The sequence below is a fragment of the Gossypium hirsutum genome, chromosome A10 (assembly GCF_007990345.1).
Source record: "Gossypium hirsutum isolate 1008001.06 chromosome A10, Gossypium_hirsutum_v2.1, whole genome shotgun sequence".
Classification (NCBI taxonomy): Eukaryota; Viridiplantae; Streptophyta; class Magnoliopsida; order Malvales; family Malvaceae; genus Gossypium; species Gossypium hirsutum.
The window spans coordinates 65,357,378-65,364,349 of record NC_053433.1 but is presented as its reverse complement, the minus strand read 5'-3'; the positions used below and the strand labels follow the sequence as shown (position 1 = coordinate 65,364,349).

The following is a 6,972-nucleotide window of genomic DNA, read 5'->3' as shown; positions in this document are numbered from 1 at the left end:
CAATGAAGCAGCCGTATGAACTAGTCGTTCCCTAGGTGGCGCGGTGGAAGGCTCCTCATGCTATGGGGGAACATCATCCTCATGTGTAACATAGTTATGATGCCCTGTAGGGACATCTAACCTATCAGTGTAAGCGCAGATGACTGGGCCACGGTGTTAAGGAGGCCGAAGTGTCTGGCAAGGTGCATCATGTAGGGGCCGATGGAGATCACTCCCTTCCTATGCTGCTCGGTCTGATGGCGAATGGCGAAAGCAATGAAGTACGCCACGTCAGTCACGCGTGCATTAGCCATGCACCATAAATAGTAGGCATCGTGGGTGTTGGTGACACCGGTGCTCTCTCTCCTTTCGGTCAAGGTGTGTGCCAATATGGCATGGAGATAGCATAGGGAAGGAGAGAGAGTTGAGGCTTTCGATCAGCTCGGGTTGTAGGTGGAAGAGAGTGGTGCCAAAGCTTTCTAGCACAAGGAGGGAGAAATGTGGATATTTCGTGGTAGTGCATTCATGTCTTCCTCCTCTATAAACTCATCGGTGTAAAGTCCCAGAGTGACACCAAACTCTGGGACACTCATCGCAAGAACTAGACCGCCTAATCGGAAGTGAACGGTGCCTGGGTCGTCATTGTTCGTCATCACCACCTGTAAATGAAATGTAGAGCATAGTTCTAAAGTTGGCTCTAAATAAGTGGGCTCGGTAATAGCAAAGAATTGTTCTCATGGGTCTGTGGACAGGAGGGCGCGAATGGTATCAGCTAGCTGAACTTGCTCGACGGTAGCCCAGTCAATGCAACGACCTGTAGTGAGGGGTCGTGCATGTAGTATCTGAAATAGCTCCTCCTATGAAGCTTTCGAAAATTCAAGGAACGAGTGCTAAACTTCAGTTGTAGCACGTACCGAGGAAGAACCTGGTCCCCTACGTCTCTTTGAGGATGGGACCGCGACCTTCTTGCCTCTCGAGACGACATAATGTTCCTAAAAATACATGAGCATTGATAGAATCCAAGATACATTAGTAGTTAACCAAGAGGCCTAAAACTAGTATATGCTATTTAGTAGCTTAAACAATTCAAATATAGAAAATTCTAAAGCAAATTCCTAACTTGTCTAAAACATATTTGTAATAGTAACAATATCTATGTAAAGCATGTAGAATACTAATGTAGCAACACAAATTGGAAAAATAAGGTGGAGAAAGTGAACTAAAGGCTGCAGTAGGGTGGTGCACGGGCGTGTTGGTGGCGAGCACGGGCGTGTGATGCAGGGATATAGCTGTGTGGAGGAAAAATAGAGGGTATAGAAAGGGGAAAGTGGGGATTAATGCAAGGGGAGTGGATTTGATGGTGGTTTGGGGGTTGGGGAAGTGAGAGTCTAGGGAATGGTGGCCGGAATAGGGATTAGGGTGTAACGCGCCGTACCCGAGACCATTGCTAGAGTCGAACACGAGGTGTTAACGGACTTAAGTCATTTACTTACACAGTTCATTTCGAAATTTCTAGGCAAGCTGGCTAACTGCATCACAGCCACTTTAAAAATCATATCTCGAGTTCCAAAACTCGAAAACTGATTCCGTGAATTTTTCCTGAAACTAGACTTATATATCCATCTACAAATTTTTTTCTAGAATTTTTGGTTGGGCCAATTAGTACAGTTTATTAGTTAAAGTCTCCCCTGTTTCAGGGTTCGACTACTCTGACCTTCATGCATTACGACTTAGATATCTCCCTGTACAAAGCTTTAATACTTATTCCGTTTGTTTTTAATGAAACTATACTAAAAAATGAATCTGTACATATAAAGCATGACTTTTAGTTGTCTCTGGCTAATTTATCGTGAATTTCCAAAATCAGAATAGGGGATCCAGAAAATGCTCTGGCCCTGTTTCACGAAAACTTAAACATCTCATAAAATACGGCTCATATGGTCGTTTTGTTTCTTTCATATGAATATAGACTTATCAAGATTCAATTACATAATTTATTCACTATTTAATTCCATTCCTACTATTTTTAGTGATTTTTCAAATTCACATCACTGCAGCTGTCAGCATCTATTCTAAGGTAAATTTTACCTATTTCATAAATTTCCATGAATCAATTAGTAAATTGACATACTTCATTTTCAAGTATAATCACGATTAGCCATGTCGTACGCAGCACCAATAGGACCATGATTGGCCATTCCAATGGCTAATCATTACCAAACATTTCCACACCACTTAATAACCATATCATAAGACCATATATACAAAATGACCATAATGTTATACTCAAAATAAACAAGCCATTTTTGCATGGCTATACGAATATACATTACCAAAAGATACTTAATTAACAACAAAGGTCAGCCCTATACATGCCATTATCAAAATTCAACTAAAAGAGTACCAAAGGGGCGTAGATAGTGTGGACGACTTCGACTTTGACACTCCCGAGTTCGATAGCTGACGAACAAAATCTATAAAACAGAGAATTAAAGCAACAGAATAAGCATTTTGATGCTTAGTAAGTTTTAAGTAATGAAATTATTTACAACTAAGGTATAGCGTTCATATGACTAAATGAACAATTGCATATACGCATATTCCCAAAATCATGTTTACTTCACGCTTCAACCATTATATTCATACACTCAGGATCAAACCTGACTAAAGGCCGAAAGCTTGTTAATCAATTGAACGAATACTATTTAAAAGGAATCAACCTTTCCAATGCATATACGAAACATACCTTATCGTTTGGATTTATGAACGTATTAATTGAAGTTATTATAGCAAGACCGCTCATTTCCAAACCCAAGTACCTTCGGGATTTAGCTGGATATAGCAACTCGCACAAATGCCTTCGGGACTTAGCCCGGATATAATCACTAGCACAAATGCCTTCGGGACTTAGCTCGGATATAGCCACTAGCACAAATGCCTTTGGGACTTAGCCCGAATATAGTAACTAGTACAAATGCCTTCGGGACTTAGCCCGGATATAGTAACTAGCACAAATGCCTTCGGGACTTAGCCCGAATATAGTCACTAGCACAAATGCCTTCAGATCTTAGTCCGGTTATCATCTGAATAATCATGCACATATATCAATAAATCATAACACATTTATATTTCATTTTCATTACTAGAACTCAAACACAAGACACTTATCAACCTTTACCATTTTCGGCTCAATAGCCACATACAAAGAGTATGATTTTGATTTGCTTTATAACATGATCTCTATACGCGTTCGGCTGCCCATCATAAGTATAAACCAATTACCTCAATATATAATTCAAGTAGAATCATTATATCACCATTTATTTGTTATGCTTATATGTCATGACTTAATCAAATCAAAAACTAAGTTCCATTACTCGAAGACTTACCTCGGATGTTGTCGAACGACTTCAACGGCTATTCAATTACTTTTTCCTTTCCTTTATCAGATTTAGTTCCCCTTTGCTCTTGAGCTCAACCTAGTTACAAGCATGGCCGAACTTCTTCAAACCTTTCTTTCTTTCTTTTACTTGGTTTTTCGGCCAAGAAGAACCAAACTCTCACTTTGTTTTCCATCACCCCCCAATTTCCATTACTTTATTACTAACCTTTTATTTTATTATTTCTAACACAAAATTTTTACACAAAATGTTTATAATATGTTTTAACCCATAGCATGGCCGGCCACTACCTAAAATTTTGGGTAATTTGACATGCAAGTACAAGCATTTTCTAACATGCATTTAATAGATCCTTATAGATTAACCTATCACATTTCAAAAGTGTCACACATAAGTCCTATTAACTAAATTCACATGCAATCGACTAAATCGAAGCTTAAAACTTTCACACATTCATATTCACATATTTTAGACAATAAATATTATATTCAAATACTTCAGTGACTCGGTTTAGCGGTCCCGAAACCACTTTCCGACTAGGGTCAATTTAGGGCTGTCACATAGGGAATGGGGAAGGGTAGATTTCGGCTAGGGTTTTGAAAAGGGGAAGAAGATGAATAGTGGTTTGGTTATATAGGGGAGGTTCATACGGCCTAGGGCCATGCCCGTGTACTTTGAGGGTGAGCCCATGTTTTTCAAATTTTGTGATTTAGGTCATACCCGACTACTACCCCACGCTCGTGTGTCTTGGGTGTGTGTCAAACACGGCCATGTCGCACGATCGTGCCTAGCTTTGTTAGCTTCTCCCATGCCTGTCTGTTATGGTAGCATGCCCGTGTATTGTTGTACACGGCTGAACGGCACACGGTGTCTCACGCTCGTGTCGAAGAAACAAAATCAAACCTTGTCCCTGGCACGCCCGTGGTTTTCCATTCCCACGCCCGTGGTCTCCTATCAAGTTCACCCACGACCATGTCGCACGGCCATGGTGATTTATCATACCCCGTGTTTTAGGGAAATCATGTCCTGCTTCAACACGGCCGTAACGCACAGCTGTGTCTCTTCCCCTGTTTGGCCACGGCTTTAGGCATGTCCATGTGCCTGGCCGTGTGTGCTAAAAAACTTTGCAATTCAAAGATTAAGTTAATGATTCAAAGTGTTAGAAATTAAAATTAAAGAAATCAAAATATGTTAGTGCTTGGGTTGCCTCCTGAGAAGCGCTTATTTATAGTCTAAGCTCGTCTTACCTCTCCGTTGAATGATCATGGTGGTTTGAGGAGTTCATACTCCTCATTCCTGCTATCAATCTTAAAATAAGTTTTTAATCGGGTGTTGTTTACCTTAAAAGTGCCGAACTTGGGATGACTCACCTCCACCATACCGAATAGAAAAATACTGAGTACCGTAAGAGGGATTTCCTCATTTGGTGTGGTAGTGACAATGTGGGGATCCGCGGCATCTAGTAAGACTTTATCGCCAACCTTAAGTTGATTAGGAGAGGTATCGGGCTTGTTTTGGCATAGTTTCAGTTTTTCATGTGTTCTCGGTTTATCGTGCTCGCCATTCATCTAACTCCTCTATTTGAAGCCTTCGTTCCTCATGGGTGTCTTTGTTCGCTGCTTGATAATAGTGCACTGTCTCCGTTGTCTTGGTTCGAGGAGGTTCCTGTAAGGATAATTGAATATTAGTTTTATCATCGACAAGTTTAATAGCGTTATCTTGAGTCTTAGAAGTTTTGACTGAATCGCGTTCTTGGAGTGTTACTGCGTCGTCTCCTGCACGAAGTGTTAGCTCTCCTATGCCTACATTAATAATGGTTCTGGCAATTGCTAAAAAGGGTCGTCCTAAAATTAAAGGTACCTCATTATCCTCACCCATATCTAAGACGACAAAGTCTACTGGGTAAATAAATTTATCAATTTTAACGAGAACATCTTCAATAATACCTTTAAGAAATCTAACTGTTTTGTCAGCCAATTGTATGCTCATCCTAGTCTGTTTGGGTTTACTGAGACCTAGTCGTTTAAACATTTTATACGGCATAACATTTATACTTGCCCCTAGATCAGCTAAAGCATTATTCATAGATAAACTACCAATTAAGCAAGGAATTGTAAAATTCTCTGGATCTTTCAATTTGTTAGGTAGCTTATTCTTTAAAATAGCTGAGCAGACTGCATTGAGTTCCACATGCGATGTAGCGACTAATTTTCTTTTATTGCTCAGAAGTTCCTTTAAGAATTTTGCTGAGTTGGGTATCTGCGACAGAACTTCAATAAAGGGTAAGTTAATATGTAATTTCTTTAGGATATGACACACAAGGTTCATGATTTGTACTTACTTGTTAAGGATCATCATCATTTACCTCTTCTTAACCTTTGTTCATCGCGCTGTCTTACTGTAATTCTGGCTCAAGTGCAATGAATCCTTCCTTAGTTTGAGTACTAATTGCATTGAGGTGTTCCTTCGGATTAGGTTCAGTATTACTTGGTAAGCTACCTTGTGGTCGTTCGAAGATTAGTTTGGATAGGTGGCCTATCTGAGTTTTGAGTTCTTGGATCGATGTTTGTTGATTCTTAAGTGTTGTCTCGGTATTTTGGAAACGGGTTTCTAACACCGAGATGAATTTAGAAAGCATCTCTTCAAGGTTTGGTTTCTTCTCTTGTTGATAAGGTGGCTGTTGAAAACCCTAAGGATTTTGTGGCTTTTGATTCCCTTGACCACCCCAGGAGAAATTTGGGTGGTTCCTCCAACCTGCATTATAAGTATTACTGTATGGGTTATTTTGAGATCAGAAGTTATTGTTACCCATATAGTTGACTTGTTCTTCTTCAGTTGTAGGATTGAAGGATTGGTATTTTGTATGCACACCTCTGCCACTTGAGTCACACCTCATTACTGGATGTACCTGCGTAGAACCAAGTAATTCGTCAATCTTTTTATTGAGAAGTTCTACTTGATTAGAGAGCATGGTGACTGAATCGATGTTATAAACGCCGACTGTTTTCATCAGCTTTGTCCTCATAACTTGCCACTGATAGTTATTCAGTGACATCTTCTCTATAAATTCATAGGCATCTTTTGGTGTTTTATTGTTGATGGTTCCACCAGCAGCTGCATCAACCATTTGCTGAGTCGAGGGATTCAGGCCATTGTGGAATGTTTGTACTTAAAGCCAAAGCGGTAACCCATGGTGAGGGCATCTTCTCAGTAAGTCATTGTATCTCTCCCATGCATCGTAAAGTGTTCCTAAATCCATTTGCACAAAAGAAGAGATATCATTACGTAATTTACCCGTTTTAGTTGGAGAAAAATATTTTAGTAAAAATTTCTCGGTCATTTGTTCCCAAGTAGTGATAGACCCTCGTGGTAATGAGTTCAACCACTATTTAGCTTTTTTTCTCAGTGAAAAGGGAAACAACCAAAGATGTACGGCATCATCAGAAACACCATTGATTTTAAATGTATCGCAAAATTCCAGAAAGTTCGCTAAGTGAGCGTTGGGATCTTCATCCTGCAAACCATCAAACTGAACAAACTGCTGTATCATCTGAATAGTGTTAGGTTTTAATTCAAAAGTATTTACAGCTAC

The 6,972-nt window shown here is 39.8% G+C and overlaps 1 non-coding gene across 1 annotated transcript; it reads left to right on the top strand.

The window, feature by feature from the left end:
* The first annotated feature begins 6,565 nt into the window (after nt 1-6,565).
* LOC121209249 (small nucleolar RNA R71) lies at nt 6,566-6,672 on the top strand. Its single transcript, XR_005904366.1, has one exon. It is a non-coding gene; the product is annotated as a small nucleolar RNA R71 (small nucleolar RNA).
* The last annotated feature ends 300 nt before the right edge of the window (nt 6,673-6,972 follow it).